The following is a 25,207-nucleotide window of genomic DNA, read 5'->3' on the forward strand; positions in this document are numbered from 1 at the left end:
AGCTGACGGGGGAAAAAAAATGTCTGGGAGTGTTATAGCCAAGATCAACAAAACCCACAACCTCATTTCAACATATAACCTCAATGTTGGGTTTTGGTGGGAAAAAACAATGTTGTCCTTTGCCTTCCAAATATATATTTCCCAGGACAATGAATCAATGGAAGGTCACTCTCCAATCAAGATTCCCACAGCATCCCCTTCCCTGGAAAATTGAGAAATCTCTCAGGCTGAGCGAATAGCAGACTCATTGATATAGATGAGCTACCATTAGGATCAGGGATGGATGGGAATTAACATTGAAATACTCACACAGTACCCTCCTCCTGTGCCTCTGGCTTGGCCCCTCAATAGATTGGAAACTCACATTTTGATAAAAAGGCACTGCCCTTGTCCTCTGTGGCTTTCATGTAAAATAAGTGGCAGATACTGAGACGTTTCTTTCTTGCTTTAAAAATAAATATTGCTTCTCCTGCTATACTGAGAAATATGATGCTCTCTTATTTCCATTCAGTTCATCGTCTATAAATATTCAGCGTTACAGATATATTTGGCGAAATGTGGTCCATGGCGACATGTGCTCCTAGGAACATTCCTAATGAGAGACAACCCCTGCCCAGTTGTGAGGGGAATTTTCAAGTGACAGTCTTATCCATGTCCATATATAGCAGTGTGTGATTTCAGGGAGGAATCTTGGAATGTGAGGGTTACTCGCTTTAGAGGTTATGGGGAGGACTGCTCTACTGCAAGGGGAGAAGGAGGGGAAGGGAGGAGGAAGGGTGGGACACATCTGCTTCCACTGCTTGGGCAGTAAGTCTGGGGCCTCTCCTTGGACTAAGCCTCACTTCCCGTGGTGGCTACAGTGCTGATCAGACAGTGGAGGAGTCACCAGGTTACAGCTGGAGCGTGCAATTACATACCCTGATTATTTAGTTCAGAGGCACTGATAAGGCCCCTGTAGGCTGCCCAGAAACCCTGCGCCTCTTGCCTTTTTTAAATTCAGAGATGTGGTCTATGGTTCCTGCACAGCAGAGGACTGTGCGTGCCTCGACTCAATACCTGTGCGTCCTCTATTCGTTTTGTGTGTGTGCCCTTGTTTTTCTTTGGCTGTGTTCATATGGACAAGAGGGACCTCTTTCGGAAGTAGACCTGTTTAAAAACATGTACTCGCTGACTAAGAAAAATGATTCATAGACATTCATGTCATCGATTCCCTTTTTAGAAGTTGCAGCACCAGAGAGAGAGAGAGAGAGAGAGAGAGAGAGAGAGAGAGAGAGAGAGAGAGAGAGAGAGAGAGAGAGAGAGAGAGAGAGAGAGAGAGAGAGAGAGAGAGAGAGAGAGAGAGAGAGAGAGAGAGAGAGAGAGAGAGAGAGAGAGAGAGAGAGAGAGAGAGAGAGAGAGAGAGAGAGAGAGAGAGAACCGCAGTCAGTCTGCATGCGGCATGTCCATTTGACTCCTAGAGCTCATCTTTCACCCACAGAGTCTTTAGAGAAAGATCATGTCCGGAGTCACTTTGTCACTGATCCGATGAGACCTGTCTGGCAGAGGGAGGCAGGGGAGAAAAAACCCAGGTAATGCAGTATTGAGCAGTACCCGTGTTCAGCCCCCAATCTATCTCAGAAACACTAACTGAATGAGGGGTCCTCAGTCTCTATCTTCAAGGGGAAGGCAGGAAATATGTTACGACCTTGAAGCAGAAAGATACTGAATTGTTGGATTACATTGTAGAGGGTCTTATCTGTTTATCTGAGAATCAGGTGGGCTGTATCTGCAGTGACTCACATTTAGTATTGAGTCTGTTTTGCTTTGCTACTTGCTGCGGATGACAGTATAAGGGGAGGTGTGTGTGTCTGTCTCTCATGATTGGCCCGTGATAGCGTACTGGTCTTGAAGATTCCGTCCAAAAATTGCCAGCGACAACATTTAAAAGAGTGTCTGACCCTTTTGTGACACATTTTTTAAAGGCGATGGGTGATTGTGGGTAATTATGTATGGCAGGGATGATATTCGTTTTAGTCGACTGGGAACAATAGCACGACATGGCAATATGCTGTAGGTGTTCAGTGACAAGTTCCAGTCGTCTCAGATTTTATATTGTGCCATGTGGCATATCGCATTAGATTCGACAGACTTTATTGTGGTCTGGAAGGGAAGCACAGAGAACCTGCTGCGTTGTTAGGGGAGCATGTTACAGAGAGGAGGTGGGGGAGATGGAGCAGCAACGCCTGTCAGTTTGTGTTCAGATGAAGACTCTAAATGTTAACGCGCTCCCCCTGACACTTTTATAAAACAACCATCTCTATTACCCACAAGCCAGCTGGGCTATCACTCCCTGCTTCCAACTGCAGCATCAAAGGCAGAGGACTGGGAACAGCACAGTGTGAAAGCTGGGGATTAGATGATTCAAAGTTACTGTGTTGCTTTATGTCTCGATATATCACGTCAGTCATGTTGTATTGTCAGTAGATGAGATACTGACTCACATCGAGACGATGAAGAGTAAACAGTTCCACAAAGACCAAATCCCCCAAAGCCGTTTTCTGAAATTCAAACTACCAGGCACAAAATGTAAAAGCTGGACGAGGCACAAAGGTTATGGTCAGAAGCAAGATTAAAAAGCAGCCTTTTTCCTGGAAGAGCACAGTGCCCGCAAGCCACAATGCAGACTAATATGAAACAAACGCATTGCGGCCCGTCCTGCCAGACTCTGTGAAAACCAAATCTTCAGAGTCAAGCAGTCCCCTGCCTGCCCAATGCAAGGCCCCTGGCTTATTTGTTACTTTTGGAAACAGCACTGGGTGGAAACTTGTGCTTTCTTTATTTTTGTTGTAGCAGCTGAGCAATTCAAGCAAGCTTGGGAGGCATAATTTGTCCCTGGAGTCCCCCCCACCACCAAAAAAAAGAAAGCCTGGCTGCAGATGTACAGTGTACGTGGAACCTACGTGGGGTTTTCTGCTCTCCTATTCAACCTCTTTCACAGTTTGAAAAAAACGACTGTTTGAAAATCAAATCCTCTGTGTGAAATTCTAATCCTCATAGCATTTTTGTGGACTCAGTGCCACGTTTTTTTGATGTGGTAGGCTACCAGTAAACAAAAAAGCACAGCATCGTAACTAGATATTGCTACTCATCAAAAACGCTTCCACAGGCTAGTAGAATCCCACACACGACAGAGGTAGTTTTATTTGTTTATTTACATTTTTAAGTAGTGGGAAGTAAATGGGAACAAATGATTGAAAGCGTTTGATTAGTGAGATGACGATGGAGCCACAGGTACTGTATAAAGTATCTGTTCTATTGTGTTTAGTACTTACAGGAACACTGAATTGAGACACTTTGCAGATGCTTTACTCCCCCCACCAAGATGTTCTCAGCTAAATTTCCATAATGCATATATTCTGAAGACAAAGATTATAAAGATGAGAACTTAGTGGTAGACAAATCCCATTGTAAAATGCCAGTGGAGACATGCATAATTTAAACCCATTATGTAACCGGGAGCACGTCTCCACATAGTTGAGTTAAAATGATACTGAACAAAAATATAAAATGTAACAATTTCATTTATTTGACTGAGTTACAGTTCCTATAAGGAAATCAGTCATTTGAAATTGTCACATCCTGATCTGTTTCACCTGTCTTTGTGCTTGTCTCCAACCCCCTCCAGGTGTCGCCCATCTTCTCCATTATCCCCAGTGTATTTATACCGGTGTTCTCTTTTAGTCTGTTGCCAGATTGTTTTGTTCGTCGAGCCCACCAGCATTTTTCCACTTGCTCCTGGCTGTTTCTAGTTCCTGTTTTTCCGGTTTTGACCATTCTGCCTGCCCTGCCCCTTAGACTGCCTGCCGTACTGTACCTTTTGGACTGTACCCCTTGAGCTGTCATTTTGTCTGCCCCCTGTTCTAGTAATAAACTTGTGTTACTTTGACACTGTCTGCATATGGGTCTTACCTGAAATGTGATAAATAAATAAATGATGCCGTACATCTATGGATTTCAGATGACTGGGCAGGCATGAGTGGGCCTGGGAGGGTATAGGCCCACCCACTCAGAATAAGTTTTTCCACACAAAAGGGCTTTATTACAGACAGAAATACTCCTCAGCAGGTGAAGAAGCCGGATGTGGAGGTCCCTGGCTGCCATGGTTACGCGTGGTCTGTGGTTGTGAGGCCGGTACTGCCTAATTATCAACAATTACGTTATAGGCAGCTTATGGTAAAGAAATTAACATAAAATTATCTGGCAACAGCTCTGGTGGACATTCCTGCAGCCAGCATGCCAATCTGTGGAATTGTTTCATTGACAAAACTGCACATTTTAAAGTGCCCTTTTATTGTCCCCAGCACAAGGTGCACCTGTGTAATGATCATGCTGTTTAATCAGCTTCTTGATATGCCACAACTTTTAGGTGGATGGATTATCTTGGCAAAGGAGAAATTCTCACTAACAAGGATGTTAAACCAATTTTCAGCTCTTGAAACATGGGACCAACACTTTACATGTTGTGTATATATTTATTTCAGTGTATACTGTATATATTGTACGGTAACAATAACCTTGAATTTTTTCAGAACCTTTCCAAAACCGTATTGTTCGTATATTGTTTAGCTTCAGGTCAATTCTTATAGTATGGAAATAATGGTTGGCAATAATGGTCTCCATCCTAGTGGATTACTGTATTTTACCATTCTGATGACCGCCAGTTACAAGGCATTCGATCTCTGATGGCTTTTCCCACATTGAAGAAGTGTAAAGAGCCTTCCTCTGACCCCTGAATTCCATGTTGGTTTATGCATGTTTTTCATTTTCTTGTAGGTCAACTGATACACTAAAGTTGTTTGTTGTGGATGTTAGCCCCCTAGAGCCTTGTAGTGCTGTAGAGATGTCCACACTCTGACTCTGGCCCTTGCCTTGGGGTTCTGAACTCTCCTGTCTTCCATCATGTCTTGTCTGCACTGGTCCATGTAGGTCAAACAAACGCCTGATTTAATCCCAATGGATTAGACAGAACATGATGGGTTTCAGTGTTGAAGGTGATTCACGTACTGTGTATTGGAACTTGAGACAGAATGTTTTAATGTGTGTCTGTCTCAGATTATTTATACCCAATACAGATTCATGGAGCGAGTGTGTCACAGTTTATAACATGATTCTGATCTTATTACAGGCAGTAAACATATCAACAAACAAAAAGGAAGGATTTTATATGACCCATCATGGTGCTCTCTTTGGTTGACAGGCAAACACTGCAGTTGTCTTTTCAACCTTTTTTTCCATTTGTCTCGCTTTTCTTAACCTCTTGAAGCTAGGGGCACTTTTTTATGTTTGGAAAAATAACTTTCCCAAAGTAAACGGCCTATTTCTCTGGACCAGATGCTAGAATATGCATATAATTGACATATTAGGATAGAAAACACTCCAAAGTTTCCAAAACTGTCAAAATATTGTCTGTGAGTATAACAGAACTGATATTGCAGGCGAAACCCTGAGGAAAATCCAATCAGGAAGTGCATTTAAAGGGATATCAACCAGATTCCTTTTTCTATGGCTTCCCTAAGGTGTCAACAGTCTTTAGACATAGTTTCAGGCTTTTATTTTGAAAAATGAGCGTGAAAGATCACATTGCGTAAGTGGATAGGTGGGGGCTCTAAGAGTGAGTTTTTGCGCAACTGCGTAAAGCCGCCATTGTTCCTCCCGCTGTTATTGAAAAACCTACACACTTGGTTGATATATTATCGAATATATATTTTAAAACCTACCTGAGGAATGATTATACAAAAACTTTTTACATATTACTGTGGATATTATGGAGACTATTTGGAATTTCCATCTGCGTTGTCGTGACCGCTCTTTCCTGTGGATTTCTGGACATAACGCGACAAACAAACGGAGGTATTTTGGTATAAAAATAATCTTTCTGGAACATAAGGAGCATTTGTTGTGTAACTGCGAGTCTCGTGAGTGAAAACATCCAAAGATCATCAAAGGTAAACGGTTAATTTGATTGCTTTTCTGATTTTCGTGACCAAGATTCCTGATGCTAAGTGTACATAATGCTATGCTAGGCTATCGATAAACTTACAGAAATGCTTGGATTGCTTTCGCTGTAAAGCATCATTTCAATGTCTGAGACGACAGGTGGATTAACAAAAGGCTAAGCTGTGTTTTGCAATATTGCACTTGTGATTTCATGAATATGAATATTTTTTAGTAATATTATTTGACTGTTGCGCCCAACATCAAAATATTTTTACACCAGCACAGGTTTCATAAATTCACAAATAGTGATTAAATATTCACTTTTTGAAAATCTTCCTCTGATTTGTCATCCGAAGGGTCCCGGCTATAAAATGTAGTGTTGTTTTGTTAGATAAAGAACGATTTTATATCCCAAAAAAGTCTGTTTAGTTGACGCCATTGATTTGGGTAATCCACTCGTTCAACATGCCAAGAAAGGAATCCCAAAATCTTCCACTAAACTTTGGTTCAACAAGTCAAAATACGTTTCTATTTAATCCTCAGATACCCTAAAATGTCATTAAACTACAATATTTCATACAGAAAGGAGTACAATATTAGCAGGTGGGTGTCCACTTATTCACAAATTTCCAAGTCTGTTTGCCTGTAGTAAAACTCATTCTTCTTCCTCGTTTTGGAAGAAACAAGCCTGAAACATTGAACAAAGACTACTGACACCGAGTGGAAGGCATAGGAATTGAATACTGGGAGCTAGATTTAATTATTTCCCTATACATTCCATTATAAGTGCAGTGGCTCACAAAAAACTAAACAAATCTGGTTCTTTGGATTTTCTCCTACCATATCTATTATGTTATAGGCTCCTACATTATTTCTCCTACATACAAAAATGCCAAAGTGTCTTCTTTCCAATGGTACCAACTATATGCATATCCTGGCTTCAGGGCCTGAGGAACAGGCAGTTTACTTTGGGCACGTCAGTGAGGCAGAAATTGAGATAAAAGGACCCTAGCCTGAATTAACAAATCACAATGTTGTAAGCCTCGGGGCAGAATCTCCAGAATAAAACGTCACAATTAATGACCACTGTTTATACAGTTGAATATTGATGTAGTTATACTCGAGTGATATATAAAACGAACAACAATAATTTAAGTTAGAAGACAATTATGGGCCATCTTTTTAAAACATTCCTGTGATGAGGACCTACAGTACACTCAAGTTCGTGTTTTCTCCTGTCTGTCATCTAATTTTTTTTATTTTTTAAATACATATATTTTTTACTTGTACCCTTTTTTCTACCCAATTTCATGGTTTCCAATTGGTAGTTACAGTCTTGTCTCATCGCTGCAACTCCCGTACGGACTCGGGAGAGGCGAAGGTCGAGACCCGTGTGTCCTCGGAAACACAACCCAGCCAAGCCACACTGCTTCTTGACACAATGCCCACTTCACCCGGAAGCCAGCCCCACCAATGTGTCAGAGGAAACACAGTGCCAGCGTGCATTGTGTTTTCGCAATTACCATTTTAAAAGAACACATCTTTTTAGCTTAAAGGGTAATTTTCTCTGTATCCATAATCAGGTTTATTCCCTAAGCACCCGAGAGGAACATTGGTTTATAATTAGATGCACAACAATAATCTGCTTCGTTGATTAAACGGTATCTAGTCTCCGCCCTGTATGATAATTTGATCGGTGCTATCTTCACATCCGGTAAAATGCTGGCCTTATCTGGTTCGCTCCTTAACAGACTCCAGTGTTGGGAACTCACGTGGAGACACTGATGGCTTTCCCAGACATTCTGCAGTGGGGCCAGGGATAGGGAAAGCCTTGTCTGTCTTTCCTGCATTCCGTCATCGTAACTGTATTTGTGAGCTCCAGTGATCAGACCCAGGAGTCTAGGGGTTTATAGGGAGAACAAGCTATGCTCTCACAGCCTGCCTAGCTCAGGCAAACAAAGGTGATTTTCCCACACCACGTCCAAGCTCTCCACACCCAGTGCCTACAATCATGTTTGACTCTCCCAACCTGTTTAACCACATTCAACCACATGTTTAAGTTTATTCTCGGAAAGGGCATAGATAGCAAATGGATTCCAAAAAAGGAAAAGTACATTTATCATGAGTAATGTATTTTAAAATGTTGTGGATGGGTTACTTTGTCATGAAGTATTCTATGATAGAATAGCATGGAGAGGCAGTCTAGTCATTAACAATCCTCTGCAGAGAACACCATGGGTCTAGCAAATATACACTTTGCACTGATATACATGTACAGAATATATTTCAATGATTAATATTTGTCTCCAGTAATTTACATGAAATCCATTGCGTTAATTTGATTATTATGCAAATTAAGGAAAATTGTTTTTTTTTTTAAACAAAATGCTCAGTAACATCGTTTTCCCTTTCGATGAGCTTGCTGTTAACATTTTTTCCGGCTAACTAATTTTGACAGACAGAGCAACACAAAAACTGCACTAATGTCACTTTGTGCTGGGAAAATGTTTCAAATCATGTTAGGAAGGAAACACGACCCTGTAACGGCGTTCTTCGTTTTTCGAAAGAAAGTCAGACCGAAATGCAGCGTGGTGGTTACTCATGTCTTTAATGAAGAAAAAACGGAACGATACATGAAATAACTAATAAATACCAAAACAACAAACGGAACGGAACGTGAAACCTATTACAGCCTATCTGGTGAACACTACACAGAGACAGGAACAATCACCCACAAAATACAAAGTGAAACCCAGGCTACCTAAATACGGTTTCCCATCAGAGACAACAAGAATCACCTGACTCTGATTGAGAACCGCCTCAGGCAGCCAAGCCTATACTAGACACACCCCTAATCAACCACAATCCCAATGCCTACAAAAAACCCAATACGACAATACAAAAACCCCCATGTCACACACTGGCCTGAACAAATAATTAAAGAAAACACAAAATACTAAGACCAAGGCGTGACAGAACCCCCCTAAGGTGCGGACTCCCGGACGCACCTCAAAACCATAGGGAGGGTCCGGGTGGGCGTCTGTCCATGGTGGCGGTTCCGGCTCGGGACGTGGACCCCACTCCATTAAAGTCATAGTTCCTCCCCTTCGCGTCCTGGGATAATCCACCCTCGCCGCCGACCATGGCCTAATAGTCCTCACCCAGAACCCAACTGAACTGAGGAGCAGCTCGTGACTGAGGGACAGCTCGGGACTGAGGGGCAGCTCGGGACTGAGGGGCAGCTCGGGACTGAGGGGCAGCTCGGGACTGAGGGGCAGCTCGGGACTGAGGGGAAGCCCAGTACTGAGAGATAGCCCAGTACTGAGATGAAGCTCAGGCAGGTAGTAGGCTCCGGGAGATCCTGGCTGGCTGGCGGATCTGGAAGATTCTGGTTGACTAGCAGATCTGGAAGATTCTGGTTGACTGGCAGATCTAGCTGCTCTATGCAGACTGGCAGATCTGGAAGAGACTGGTTGACTGGTAGATCTGGAATAATCTGGTTGACTGGCAGATCTAGAAGATCATGGCTGACTGGCGGATCTAGCTGCTCTATGCAGACTGGCAGATCTGGAAGAGACTGGTTGACTGGTAGATCTGGAATAATCTGGTTGACTGGCAGATCTAGAAGATCATGGCTGACTGGCGGATCTAGCTGCTCTATGCAGACTGGCAGCTCCTTGCAGACTGACAGCTCCTTGCAGACTGACAGCTCTGGCTGCTCCATGCAGGCTGACAGCTCCTTGCAGACTGACAGCTCCTTGCAGACTGACAGCTCCTTGCAGACTGGCAGCTCTTTGCAGACTGACAGCTCTGGCTGCTTCTTGCAGACTGACAGCTCTGGCTGTTTCATGCAGACTGACAGCTCTGGCTGCTTCATGCAGACTGACAGCTCTGGCTGCTTCATACAGACTGACAGCTCTGACTGCTTCATACAGACTGACAGGTCTGGCTGCTTTATGCAGACTGACAGCTCTGACTGCTCCATGCAGGCTGACAGCACCCTGCAGACTGGCAGCTCCTTGCAAACTGACAGCTCCTTGCAAACTGACAGCTCCTTGCAGACTGACAGCTCCTTGCAGACTGGCAGATCTTTGCAGACTGACAGCTCTGGCTGCTTCATGCAGACTGACAGCTCTGGCTGCTTCATGCAGACTGACAGCTCTGGCTGCTTCATGCAGACTGACAGCTCAGGCTGCTCCGAACAGGCAGGAGGCTCCGACAGCGCAGGAGGGAAGGAAGGCTCTGGCTGTGCTGAACAGGCGAGGCGCACTGATGGCCTGGTGCGTGGTGCTGGAACTGGTGCTACAGGATCGACGACATGCACAGGAAGCCTGGTGCGGGGAGCTGCTACCAGAGGACTGGTGTGTGAAGGTGGCACAGGATGGACTGGACCGTGAAGGTGTACTGGAGAGCCTGAGAGCAGGACTGGCACAGGACGTGCAAGGCTAGGTAGGTACAAAGGATGCCTAGTGCGTGAGGCTGGCACATTTTTCACCAGCCGACTAACACGCACCTCAGGACGAGTATGGAGCGCTGACCCAGGTGCCATTAAATCCCCGACACGCTCCGTCGGACGAATATCGTACCTATAGCACCATACTAGCAACTCCCTCATTACTCTCTCCTCCACTTTCCCCATTAACTCCTTCACAGTCTCTGCTTCGCTCACCTCTAACACCGGCTCTGGTTCTGGTCTCCTCCTTGGCTCCTCACGATGAACAAGGAGAGTTGGCTCTGGATAGACCAGACCGTGCAGGCGCACTGGAGCTCTTGAGCACCGAGCCTGCCCAACCTTACCTGGCTCGATGCCCACTCTAGCCCGGCCAATACGAAGGGCTGGTATGAACTGCACCGGGCTATGCACCCGCACTGGAAACACTGTGCGCTCCATAGCATAACACGGTGCCTGCCCGGTCTCTCTAGCCCCCGGTAAGCACAAGGAGTTTGCGCAGGTCTCCTACCTGGCATAGCCATACTCCCTGTAAGCCCCCCCCCAATAATTTTTTGGGGCTGCTTTTCGGGCTTCCATCCACGTCGCCGTGCTGCCTCCTCATACCAGCGCCTCTCCGCTTTAGCCGCCTCTAGTTCCTCCTTGGGGCGGCGATATTCACCAGGCTGAGCCCAGGGTCCTTTTCCGTCCAGTTCTTCCTCCCATGTCCAATTCTCCAAGTGGTGCAGCCTCTCCCACTGCAGCTGCTCCTCACGATTAACAGGGAGAGTTGGCTCAGGTCTGACTCCTGACTCAGCCACTCTCCCTCTGAGCCCTCACCCAATAAATATTTGGGGGTGACTTTCGGGTTTCGCTCTGCGCCGCTGTGTCTTTCTCTTCGACTCCATTCTCCTATAGCCCTCTTCGCACTGCTCCAGCGAATCCCAGGCGGGCTCCGGCACTCTCTCTGGGTCGACCGCCCACCTGTCTATTTCTTCCCACGTAGTATACTCCATACTTCTGCTGTCCATAACGTCCTCCCTTCGCTGTTCATGCTGTCGCTGCCTGTTAACACGCTGCTCGGTCCATGTGTGGTGGGTGATTCTGTAACGGCGTTCTTCGTTTGTCGAAAGAAAGTCGGACCGAAATGCAGCGTGGTGGTTACTCATGTCTTTAATGAAGAAAAAATGGAACGATACATGAAATAACTGATAAATACCAAAACAACAAACGGAACGCGAAACCTATTACAGCCTATCTGGTGAACACTACACAGAGACAGGAACAATCACCCACGAAATACAAAGTGAAACCCAGGCTACCTAAATACGGTTCCCCATCAGAGACGACAAGAATCACCTGACTCTGATTGAGAACCACCTCAGGCAGCCAAGCCTATACGAGACACACCCCTAATCAACCACAATCCCAATGCCTACAAAAACCCCAATACGACAATACAAAAACCCCATGTCACACCCTGGCCTGAACAAATAATTAAAGAAAACACAAAATACTAAGACCAAGGCGTGACAGACCCCAGAAATACAAAGTTCCTAAAGGGCAGATGCAGGGGCTTTGTTACATCCTCTGGAGTCCGTGGAGAATACCCACTGGACACAGACCTCAGTTCCACGTCTAGTTTTGATTGTCATTTGGTTGAGTTGCCAGCTAACATGGATTCATCATGAAATTTAAAAAGTCACGGTGTTGTTGGATTTAGGTTAAAAGTTGGTTGGGAAAAAAATCCCTTGTGTTGATGACTTTTTGCAAATCCAATCAGTTTTCCATGTTGATTCAACGTCATCACATTACATGTTTTGTTTGAAGTCATGTAGAAACAACATTGAGGCAACCAGTTTTTGCCCAGTGTGTAGACAATCACATCCACTTGGGAAACAAAGATGGCATTTTGGAATTTTAAATTAAGGTTAAATAAGATGATTGGAGCGATATGCATTCTGATGAGAGCTCCCATGGTGCACACTGGCATGACCTTAGTCTCCAAAGGACCGGCGCCACACTGGCATTCTAATTGGGTGCTCAATGACATCAAGGTGTTTTTCAAAAAGTGGAAGTGACCTACAGTATATATATCATGCTTAACTGGACAGAAAGCTGTGTGATCAATGATGGGCAAAAAGGAGTGAAAATTAGTCAAATATTGGACAATTTTTAATAAACAAATGAGAACTGTCAAAAGTCTTGAGTGGAGAGATTAAACTGAATAGACAAATGAGAGAAGCTATATGCAGTAGCTCATATTTTAATGCATTCTGATGGAGGTTTCTTCCCAGTCTGAGCTCTTGTAAAGGTTGGGATGGAAAGTAGGCCAATGGGCCACTGTAACAAGTGCGCTGAGAGTCAGGAAGCAAGTACAGGGAGTGAGTGTAAATAAAACAAACATGAAACACAGACAAGGCACCGACATGGAACAGAGTCAATAACACCTGTGGAAAGAACCAAGCGGAGTGACAGATATAGGGAAGATAATCAAGGAGGTGATGGAGTCCAGGTGAGTGTCATGAGGTCGCTGGTGCGCTTGCCGATGGTGACAGGTGTGAGGGATAATCAGCAGCCTGATGACCTAGAGGCCGGAGTGGGAGTATATGTGACAGCCACGGTGTGGCAGGTAAACACATTGAGTAAGAGCCACATGGGGATGGTGAAGGCACACTCAAGGGGCTATATAGCTTAGCCTGTGCACTTTTAGCCTTTGCTGTGAACGCTCTCCCTCACCCAAACCTCCCTCACAGAAGGGGTCGCTCTGGTCACCTTCCAATCAGGAAGTGGATGATGAGTGGGAATTCCTGTGGAGAAAGAAAAATCTAACCAAAGTCACATACAAAATGGTTTCTTTCCCTCTTAGGCAGAGTGCAAATTATATCATGCCATTAAACCCCATCCACTGAAGGGCTTGTGCCCTGCTCAAGACTGAGAATCAACAGTAATGACTTAGAAATACAACATACTTTCCCTGATTTAAGAATACATTCAGTAAATCCATTGTAATGTCTTAGCACATTGTTGCTTATAAAAAAGTACATACAATTCAAGGCACTACTTTGACTCCTTAAATGATAAGTTATGAAGTTGTTATTGATGACTTATAAATACCAACTCTGATCAACTACCAGTAAGCAAATTATTAACCCCGTGTTTTTCTGGCAATTGCCACAATGTTTTGACTTTTACAAAATGCAGACAACGGAGGTAGTAATCCAACGTTAACTGAGCAAAGTCACGAGACTCAGATAAGGAAATAAAGTTATTGGGAAGAAAGTCCCCCCCACAAAAAAATTGGCCTAATAAAGACATTTTAAAGTGGAACTGACAGCGTTTTAATTGACTTGCAGATATAAAACAGACAATCATAATTCCTCGTTTATACTACAAAACCAACTTTAAGAGGTTTAAAACGTGTTTTATTCGATTTGACTAAAACTTCCATGACGTACAGTAAGGCATCGTTGGCAGAATAAATGGATGTATTTCAATGCATTAGGACAATTCACTAATACCTTTCTTGGTAGTCCCCAAAAATGTCCTCTCAGGTCGTAAATCACAGCTGGCCTGGTACATTGTTTGCTGCCTCCACCCATTCAGGATGCACCGTTTCAGTGACGCAATATTTTGGATAAAAACGGACTAATATAACTAAGGCTGGGTATGTCAAGACGATCAAACATAGCGAGGGAAATGATCACAAGTCAGTCATAACGTGGCTAATAGGGTAGCAAATCTATTTATGTAGCAAGGTAAAAAAATATATTTTAAAAATGAAAAAAAAACACTGAGCCTAAAGTTAGCTAGCTGCTGGGAGGATGTCATGTCCTTGGAGGACTGGGTGAGTGACCAACTTTTTCCCCTCCTCGTTTTTCGGTGGCAACAGCTAGATATGCAGGTGTCATTTGATTAGCTAGCAAGAAATGTGAATCGCTTTGCTGTCTAGCTATGCTGAACTTGAATGACTTATCCAGTTAGCATATCTCTTGCGTTTGTAAATTCACTCTGGCTATCTACTCTGATTTCAGAGAACTCTTGTCTGAGTGTGCCAGTGCACAGAATAACTGATGAATTTACAAAAGGCGCAACACCCGCTGAATATGACCAGTGTCATGAAAAGTTTGAGGAAAAAAGTAATTTAATTGTTGCCTACAGCACAGTTAGTCACTAACGCTCCAGATAACATGTAAACGGTTCTGCTAGGGCGAAAAAAATGGTCAGAGTGAGGTGTTCTCTCATTTGTGTCTGGAAGTAGCTAGCAAGTTAGCCAACTTTAGCCAGTTAGCTTGGGTGCCATTGTGAGGAATGCTCGGATCAATCCTACTCCTCGGCCATAGCATCCAGTGTCAATAGTGCAGCGTGCGTTCTAAAACGCTAGGAGAGTGAAACACTCTGAATTTACAAACAGACAATGCTCTGTATTGACGAACGCAGAGTGCAAGCATGCATTGGCAGGCAAGCAGCAGGAGGACGAGCAGGCTACTATTCCCCATCGTTTATAAGTGCATTTATCAATGACCAACTAGCTGAATAAGTTTGAGAGGGTTTATCTAATGTTCCTTCGTTTAGATTTTAGCTCATCTAGCTCCAGTTAGCATTAGTTGTTGATCTTGTTGTTGTTGGTGTGCATAACCGAGGGAGCGCATACCTTTTAATCTTGCGGCGACCCATCCCGGATCCGGGATCGTGACTACGGCTCAAGCTCATTACCATAACGCAAAATGCAAAATAATATTCTTAGAAATATTTAACCTCCACACATTAACAAGTCCAATATCTCAAATGAAAGATAAACACCTTGTTCATCTACCCAGCAAGTCAGATTTCAAAAATGTTTTACGGTGAAAACATAGCACATATTTATATTAGACCACCACCGAAACAAAAGACGAGAGGCAGCCATTTTGTCCCAGAAAATATAAAATTATAAAAGCAGGATTAAAAAATAAATCATTCACTAACCTTTTGAAAATCTTCATCAGATGACAGTAATAGTACATGTTACACAATGCATTTATTTATTTTTCAATAATATGCCATTTATATCCATAAATCTCTGTTTACAATGACGACATTTTCAAAAAATGCTACCCAAATGTACGGAGAAATGATGATTGCTCCGACAGATAACGTCAGATAACAAGCAATAAACATGACTAAATATACATGTTCTACATATAGTTACAAAGATACACTTCTTCTTAATGCAACCGCTGTATAACATTTATTTTTAACATTACAGAATTCGTTCACTAGGCTATACTATGAGTCGGTGCTCAGATATTAGCAGTATGTCTCCTCTACGTTTGGAGTCCACAGAAACCCAAAATAACCACCTAAATATTCCATTACCTTTGATGTTCTTCGATCAGAAGACGTAGAAGGAGTCATACTTACCCAATACATCGTTTGGTTTCACGTTGTGTGTCTCTGTATATGCTAACAGCTTCAGCTGAAATGCACCCAAAATGACTTCTGGTCCCGCACTCTTGCGCATCAAAACTTCAAAATTACATATTATATGTCGACTAAACTGGTCAAACTATGTGCAGAATCGAGCTTTATGATGTTTTTAACATGTAAAACAATGATCAGCGTGAACAGACAAACCGCCTTCAATTGGTGTTTCTTGGAAAAGAATGTGCCCCAAATCGGCCGCGCGCAATAGAGTGCATGTATTTGAGAGTGACTCGAACATTTCAGCCCGCCAAACGACGAGGGCTCGCGAGATTCTCACAATGAATGCGCCATTTGAAAGCAGGCATCGCGCTGAACAAATACATACTGTTCCCAGATCGGTAGCTGCCTGGGAAGGGTGGGGGCGATGACGTCAAAGTTGACCCAACTTTTCTCTTGACAAGAGAGAGTTTGGGAGAAAGGCTGCCCTGAGAGTTCTGCTTTACATACAGACGTAATTTAAACGGTTTTAGAAACTTTAGAGTGTTTTCTATTCAATAATAATTATTATATGCATATATTAGCAATTTTGGGAAAAAATATTTTCAGTTTACTATGGGCACGCACTTCCTCCAAAGGGGGCAGTATTCAGCCCTATCTCCAAGAGGTTAACGGTTGTTTGATCAATTGGACTGCAAAGTTCCCAAATGTAAGAGGACTCCCATTGTATTTACGTATTTGCAGAAATCAATTCGGGTCTATTTTGTTGCTTTTTGCAAATGCGTTCGAGTGATCCAAAGTCACGCTGTTGCTACAGGCTGTGAACAGTCCAGTTCAAATTGAATGATGGCAGGCTCGTGTGACACATGGCATATTTGTGTAACGACCTATTGTAGCTCTGATTGGCTATGGAGAACCGGTCTATGTAGACTCTGGTCGTGGATGAGACAGGTTTTATTTACTGCAGTGTCTATTAATTGTCCAAACGCACGGGCACTTTCCCACTCTATGTTGCTTTAGAACTTTCACAAATGCCTTGATCTACATAATTCCCAAACATAACAATGAATTTAATGACCATATCTAAGTGCTAGCTTGTCTGAAAAGGAAAGTTAAGGTGTCATATTCTTCCTGGGGGTGTATATGCTTTAAAGAAGAAAAAAAAAATACTTCATGTTGCTAAAACGCTGTCAGTAAAATGCAAACTTTACATTGATAAACCCATCAGAGACACAGGCCATTTTATGGCTCAGTTTGTCTTCCTGTAAATAAGACTTAAACTGTTAATCCTCCCTGCCCTTTTCCTGTTTTAGTCATCATGGTTTTCCCAGAGAATGGGATACAATTCAATGATGGCAGTTTATAATATTTCATTTCATGCTCCAAGACATCCCAATGTCTCTCCAACTGGATAGGGAAAAGGGACAAGGAAGGGAACTGTCAGCCTTGCCTTGTTTAAGCCAATCCATTTGAATTCATTTGGAACTTTCTTCCCAATACGTCTCATGACTTTGCTCAGTTAACATTGGGTTATTACCTCCATTGTTGGCTGCATTTTTGTAAAAGTCAAAACATTGTGACAAGTGCCAGAAAACAACTGTGTTTATAATTTGCTTACTGGTGGCTGATCAATGAGAGTTGGTATTTATTAAAAATCATCAATAATAACTTGATACGTTATCTTTTAATTTGTGCCTTGAATTGCATGTACTTCTTACAAGCACAGTGTTGCTAAGACATTACTTTAGATTAAATTAATGTATTCTCGTATGCTGTATTTCTAAGTCCTTCTGAAGTCATTACTGTTGATGCACAAGCCATCCAGTGCATGGGGTTTTAGGTCCTATTACATTTAATTTCCAGAACTCATTTAAGCAGATTTCAGCCTGGCTTGGGCATGGCTTCAGCAGCCATCTGTCTCCTCGCTGTAGCCCTCAGGATGCCTCTCTATATAATGACTCAGAGAGCTGTGCCACCTTCACTGCAGCGATCTGGCAGCCCAGACCCCTGTCCCTCTCCTTACTGAGGCCTAGATCGGCTGGGATTGATGTGGGGAATGGAAATGACAAACAGCTCAATCGTGTTTCTGCTTTTTCCCTAGAGAGAGCGGCAAGGTTTGTTGCGACCAAGTAAACAGGGAAATGTGCAAATCCTTGGACCCCTCCTCAGCCGGAGCTGTGTGAAAGGGCATATTTCAAGATTCAAGGCTCCACTGTCAACTTGTGTTGATGGAGGACGGGCTAAGTACATCAGAGTGATGGCCCCGTTTAGCGCCTTTAAGAGGGCCGCTGGACTGGCTCTGGAAATCACAATTTTTCACATTGTTATGGAATCTCAAACTACTCCTTCCTGGGGGGAAGATTCAACAGCCATGGGTGTCATGGAACATGAACCGGGCAATGGAAATAATGGCTTTTTCAAAGTCCTTCCTGCGCTGTAAGTGTCAGCCAGGTTTACACCTGCCAGTAGTCGATGTTGACCAGGTCAAAACAAGATAGAATGAGTTTGGAAACCAGTTCTGATTGTATTTTCTCAGGCTTTAGCTTATAGCTATTTATTGTTATCGTAGAAATCGTGTAAAGGATTTATCATTGAGTGCTATTCATTATAATAATATATATTTAGCAGACATTTTTATTCAAAGCTACTTACGGTAATACATGCATACATTCCACATACAGTTGGTTCCAGGAATTGAACCCACTATTCTGACATTGCAAGTGCCATGCACTGCCAATTGAGCTACAGAGGATCAATCACAATTAAAGTCTGGTTTAAATTTTAAAAGGGTGCACACAGCAGCACAGTTGACAAAAAATATCACACTGGACTTTTTCACCTTTTACTGACGTAAATAAAAAATAACCCTGTCTACGTTGCTGTTCTGTGTACAGGTGATACATTCACCCTGGAGAAAAACATTGCATATAGCCTAGCCAATCTTTCTCCCACCTCACCTCTAGTGCAGCTTTTTTTAAACTCTCAGTCCAGGTTCATTCCCTTTCAATTCCCAGACAGCATTCATATGTTTGACCTTGTCATGACAAGAGGGCCAGTCTTCTGTCAGCTGACCTCACACCACACTTACATAAAAACACAGAGATCATCACTGTTTGTCTTTTGCTCTGCTGGGTTCCCATCAGACATCAGGTGCCGTTTAAAAGTTCCCGCTCAACACAGACTGGTGGTTACCAGTCACTGAGCTGGACACTCCCAGAACGCTGCCAAAACGGAAACATAGGTACATGTACATACACACACCACATCAGAGATGCTGCACGCATAAACTACCTCTGCCCAGCAAGATGCCAGAGTTGAAAAAATAATAGCTGCTTTGAAATGTGAAATGAACCAAATTAAAGGCCATAACAATGTGAATATAACACGCTGTATTCAGCAGTACAGCATAGAAGAACTAGAAGTCTTTGTCCTTGAGAAAATCTCCATATTCACTGCTGCTCTTGCCTACATAATTCCCTTCTCCAATCCCCTCTATCCCACATGTTCCTAAGTCATCCTTCTCCTCCTCCCAACCACATCAATGTGGGGAGAATTAACACAGTTTCTCTGGAGCTGTTAGCTTTTACAGTGATCCATTGGACCGTGGGGGTCTCCAGCTCAATCTGACACACACTCACAGGACAGATGTTTCCTCCGAGGTCTGGCTGGTTTCGCCACCTTCTGCCAATGAGCCTGTCCTGCTTCACTCCAAGGTTCTGCAGTAGCTTGCTTAATGGGTGTGAAGGTCCCACACATGCTCAATAATAAGAACATAGAAGGAAAGCATGCACACCCTCCAGCGACAGTTACGTATAGATGACCTTGTGCAAACACATCTAAATTTCACCTTTTTTGAAAGACCTTTGCCTTATTTCACACTTAAACAAAACATCCGGCATCAGTTACAAATGCAATCAGCACACATTGAACAAAGACATTTCCTGTAGATGTTTTGTATTTCGGTTAAAATGAACACATTGTTCTTCAATTAGATTGTTGGATTAGAAATTGATTTATGTTATTTGGAATATGTAGCTTCATTGCTCACTGTACTTTCTATGATATCCTTTGCATTGGCACAACATGAAAGTGAGGGCAAAGCAATGACATGAATTGCTTTTTGTAAACAGAATAACTTTTCTGAAACCGAGAGGCGACATGCAATGATTGAAAGGAATTTGTGTAATGTGTTATGGGTTTAGTGGTTCGAGGCCAGACTGAGAGCCTTGTCATTTTCCAGAGCTTTGTCACTTTTGAATTTAGACTACTAGACAACAACACCCTTGATGCCTGTTTGCCGTTTACAGTGGCTTGCGAACGTATTCACCCCCTTGGCATTTTCCTTATTTTGTTAACTTACAACCTGGACTTAAAATTGATTTTGGGGGGTTTGTATCATTTGATTTACACAACATGCCTACCACTTTGAAGATGCAAAATATTTTGTTGGGGTGTGAAACAAACAGGAAATAGAACAAAAAACAGAACTTGAGCATGCATAACTACCCCCCTCCAAAGCCAATACTTTGTAGAGGCACCTTTATGCAGCAATTACAGCTAAAAGTCTCTTGGGGTATGTCTCTATAAGCTTGGCACATCTAGCCACTGGGATTTTTGCCCATTCTTCAAGGCAAAACTGCTAAAGCTCTTTCAAGTTGGATGGGTTCCGCTGGTGTACAGCAATCTTTAAGTCAAACCACAGATTCTCAATTGGATTGAGGTCTGGGCTTTGACTAGGCCATTCCAAGATATTTAAATGTTTCCTCTTAAACCACTCAAGTGTGCGTTAGCAGCATAATTAGTGTCATTGTCCTGCTGGAAGGTGAACTTCCAACCCAGTCTCAAATTTCTTCGAAGACTGAAACAGGTTTCCCTCAAGAATTTCCCTGTTTTTAGCGCCATCCATCACTCCTTAAATTCTGACCAGTTTCCCAGTCCCTACCGATGAAAAACATCCCCACAGCATGATGCTGCCACCACCATGCTTCTCTGTGGGGATGATGTTCTCGGGGTGATGGTGTTGGGTTTGCGCCAGACATAACATTTTCCTTGATGGGCAAAAAGCTAAATTTTAGTCTCATCTGACCAGAGTACCTTCTTCCATATGTTTGGGGAGTCTCCCACATGCCCTTTGGCATACACCAAATGTGTTTGTTTATTTTTTTCTTTAATCAATGGCTTTTTTTCTGGCCACTTCCATAAAGCCCAGCTCTGTGGAGTGTATGGATGAAAGTGGTGCTATGGACAGATACCTCAATCTCCGCTGTGGAGCTTTGCAGCTCCTTCAGGGTTATCTTTGGTATCTTTGTTGCCTCTCTAATTAATGCCCTCCTTGTCTGGTCTGTGAGTTTTAGCGGGCGGCCCTCTCTTGGCAGGTTTGTTGTGATGCCATATTCTTTCAATTTTTTGATGATGGATTTAATGGTGCTCTGTGGGATGTTCAAAGTTTCTGATATTTTTTTATAACCCAACCTCTGTATGATCTGTACTTCTCTAAAACTTTGTCTCTGACCTGTTTGGAGAGCTCCTTGGTCTTCATGGTGCCACTTGCTTGGTGGTGCCCCTTGCTTAGTGGTGTGGCAGACTCTGGGGTCTTTCAGAAGAGGTGTGTGTATATATACTGAGATCATGTGACAGATCATGTGACACTTAGATTGCACTCAGGTGGACTTTATTTAACAAATTATGTGACTTCTGAAGGTAATTGGTTGCACCAGATCTTATTTAGGGGCTTCATAGCAAAGGTGGGTGAATACATATGCACGCACCACTTTTACATTTCTTCTTTTTTGGAATTTGTTCACTTCGCCAATTTGGACTATTTTGTGTATGTCCATTACATGAAATCCAAATAAAAATCCATATAAATTACAGGTTGTAATGCAACAAAATAGGAAAAACACCAAGGGGGTGAATACCTTTGCAATGTATGTTGGTTTGTTGTTGTATATTATTGTTGTATGTTGGTGACATAATGCAGCACTGCAAAATGTTACTCAATGTTTGAATCTAAAAGACAGCATCGACCGAGGTATTTTAATGACAAGTTCTGACCTCTTCCACAGTTCCCGACAGAGGACGGGGATGACCTTGTTAACATTTCCGGAGTAATTAATTAATCCACATGAGTGCTGAATCTCTGCCGATTCCTGCCAGCACACAGCCTATTGCCTCAAAGTGAGTGATATATTGAGTGTCTGAGTAAAGCGGACTGCTGTCAAACTCCTAGGTCACCAGCACGGGGCCAGTCTGACTCTGACAGCAGTTGGCTAAAGGCTTAATGAGGGACATTTTTCAATTCAAGTTTCCATATGTTTCTTTAGAAGACCACCACTTTATCTTTGCTAACAGCTGCAGAGAGAAGAAAGCGATTCAGAGCAAAGTTTGACAGTTATTAGTCATTTAACAATGATCCGCTTTATTATTCTACAAATACAGTGGTCAGACTTTCACATGGCACTCAACTTTATGTTAAAATAAGAAAAAGCAGACGAAGGGGAATAAAGGTAAAAAACGACAGATTTTGATTAATTGCCACCTTTTCTGCGGGGCACAATGGTCAAGCTGTTCATTCAGCGCTTTTGCCTGTGATATTTTTGGCCTTGGATCCCCAGAACATGAATAACAAGTACTGAAACAACTGCTGTAAAATACGAGACACTAGCAAGGCTGCTTGTCGTTCTGCACCCCTCCTTCCTCTCTCCCACAGTCTCTCTCTCAGAATGCAACTTGAGTTGGGTGATCGTGAGATGTCTTGTGGGATTGTGCTTCTGATCTCCCTGGCGACAGCCTGAACCCGCAACCCTGATTGGGCCCAGATGGACTTTGGAACCTTCACTGTGGTTCTCACTTCAAAAAGCCCCCGGTGCCCTCAGAAGTCTCACCCAACATTTTCTGTCTGTGTCATTTCTCTCAGCCCATATGTGAATGTATAATCTTTGACTGTTGGACTGCTTGAATGCGTGAGTACAATGGTATAGTGTAATTTATATATGTATCACTGTTGAAAGATGCTTTTTTTTTACACCTTTGAGAATAATTGTTGAACGCAGAATATCTACATCTTGCATTGTACATTTTGGCAACACATGCTAGAGACTCTTTAAAATGTGTTTTAAAGAATACCAATGAAAAGCCCTCTCTCATATGGTAATATTAGCTTTTTATAGGAACACCACACGGCTTGATTGCTTTTCATCGTATGTTATTAAAGATGCATACTGTGGCCGGAATAATTGCACGGCACAGGGAGCTCTGACGTTTGGATTCTGTAAAGTGTGTCACGATAAACCAGACAGTTTTATTGCAGTAGCAGTAAGACACGGAGTAAACAACTCGTCTCTGGGTCCCTAGATGCCACTAGATTCCCCGGGAAACCAGTGTGTCAGAAATGTTTAATCTTCTACAAATGAGACGTCACATACCTTTTCTCCAATTGGCTCACAGGAGAAAGTGAGAGTGGAGGAAGTCCTTGAACTGGAACTTCACATCTGACCTCTGTCCTTCTGTGGTAATTTTTCAGTTTTCTATATTGCTCATGTATCTCCATTTGACTAAATGGGTGCAAGTTGCATCCCCCAGTAAACAGCACTGATAAATTGACAATAATAAACAGCTGCAGCCGTAATGTGAGTTGTTGCACCCATACAGAGCCTCGCATAGTGATGGATTTAGACACAGACAATTCAATATACATCAAAACACTGGGTGAGGTGCTGTAATTTATGCTTATGACATTTTATGACAAGAATCTTACTGATTGCTGTCGGTCTAGGAGGGACATAAGTGTACAGGCAATCTGGAATGGAACAGAATAACAAAACTAAATTGATATCTTCGATGTGATACATTTATACTTCTACTATTCTTATGGATCCTGGTTTGAATAGCCATCCTTGAACATGATTTTTGGGATCGAGTCCTTTTCCTGTGGACCTAATTATTTTGTAACTAATCAACACCTGTAGAATAGAAGTTTGGACATTTTAACCCCTTTTATGAAATATTATCGATAACAATTCACACTGAAAACGTGTCTGTTGTTGGTAGCAGGGAGTTGTCCTTTGAGAGGTGCCCTCTGGTCTCCTAGTGGCTGACTGGCTGGGGTAGTGTATGTCAGCAGAACTGTTGGTGATTTGAGTGCAAAATGTGAAATGTCAGAAGGACAGGACAGGCTGCCTTTCATATGAGCTCTGAGAGCCACTCCTATCCATCCTACTGGCCCTGCTGAACTTGCAAGAACTCCAGCTGCGGACCAATGCTTCATCCCTGCCCAGCCTGCCCACAGAGAAAGATAGAACTAAAACATCACAGATACACTACCACTGCTGTCTTGATAGGTGAACATGTGCAAAGGGATTGTAACACACCTAATGTTAAATAACAGAGAAAATCTGCACAGGACATATTTATACAGCTAACGTAGAGACTTTAAAAATCTTTACAACAGGTGAAGGTTTAGCAGTTCAGGAAATCGGCCTTACCTTCAGGGGAGAATGACTGGCCCCTCTCATTGAAACCACTGAAGTTCAAGGCCGACTGCAGTACTGCAGGCGTTGCTAAGAGAAAACAGGATCCCCCATTATAGTGAATGGAAAAATGGCAATCTTCATGTAAGTAAATAAAACATTCTAAGACAATCATTGTGCCAATAATTGCTTATAATACACCAGATGTATGTCCTTGAATTTATTCTTTAAAAATTGCACACAGAAGATGTTATAAGGACAATTATGTTGCTAATGGCAGCCTGCAGTACTTCGGTCAGCCTTTAATTTGAGGGGGCAGCAAGTTTCAAGTTTCATGTATTAATGTCACGTGCATATGTACAATGGAATACCTTCATTGAACACTCTAAACCCAACAATGCAGTAATAAATAACAATGTAATGCTAAAATTAGCATAAGGTAGAACAATAACACATGTGATATAAAAATAAGAAGTAAGAAGAACACGAGAAAGTAAGTAAGTAAGTATACCATATAGAGGGTCAGACAGGGTCAACTCAGTCTGTGTAGCCAATTTGCTGTTTAGTTAGCTATTTAGCAGTCTTATGGCTTGGCGATAGAAGCTGTTCAGGAGCCTGTTGGTGTCAGACTTGAAGCACAGGCACCACTTGCCGTGCGGAAGCAGAGAGAACAGTCTATGGCTTGGGTGGCTGGAGTCTTTAACAATTTTCCGTTACTTCCTTTCACAGCACCTGATATAGAGGTCCTGGATGGAAGGGAGCTCAGCCCCAGTGATGTACTGGGCTGTCCACACCATCCTCTGTAGCGCTATGCAATTGTGGGTGGTGCTGTTGCCATACCAAGCAGTGATGCAGCCAGTCAAGATGCTCTCAATAGTAGAGCAGTAGAACATTTTGAGGATTTGAGGGCCCATGCCAAACCTTTTCAACC

At 42.9% G+C, this 25,207-nt stretch overlaps 1 long non-coding RNA gene across 2 annotated transcripts in view; it reads left to right on the forward strand.

Moving 5' to 3' along the window:
• LOC118362754 (uncharacterized) overlaps positions 1–22,980 on the forward strand; it is a 49,809-nt gene extending 26,829 nt beyond the window's left edge. For both annotated transcript variants that reach the window (XR_008070755.1, XR_004821260.2), the window contains exons 2-3: positions 21,874–21,985; positions 22,518–22,980. This is a non-coding gene — a long non-coding RNA (uncharacterized LOC118362754). The remainder of the gene's footprint in view (positions 1–21,873; positions 21,986–22,517) is intronic.
• Positions 22,981–25,207: the final 2,227 nt, after the last annotated feature.

This window comes from Oncorhynchus keta, chromosome 2 (genome assembly GCF_023373465.1).
Source record: "Oncorhynchus keta strain PuntledgeMale-10-30-2019 chromosome 2, Oket_V2, whole genome shotgun sequence".
Classification (NCBI taxonomy): Eukaryota; Metazoa; Chordata; class Actinopteri; order Salmoniformes; family Salmonidae; genus Oncorhynchus; species Oncorhynchus keta.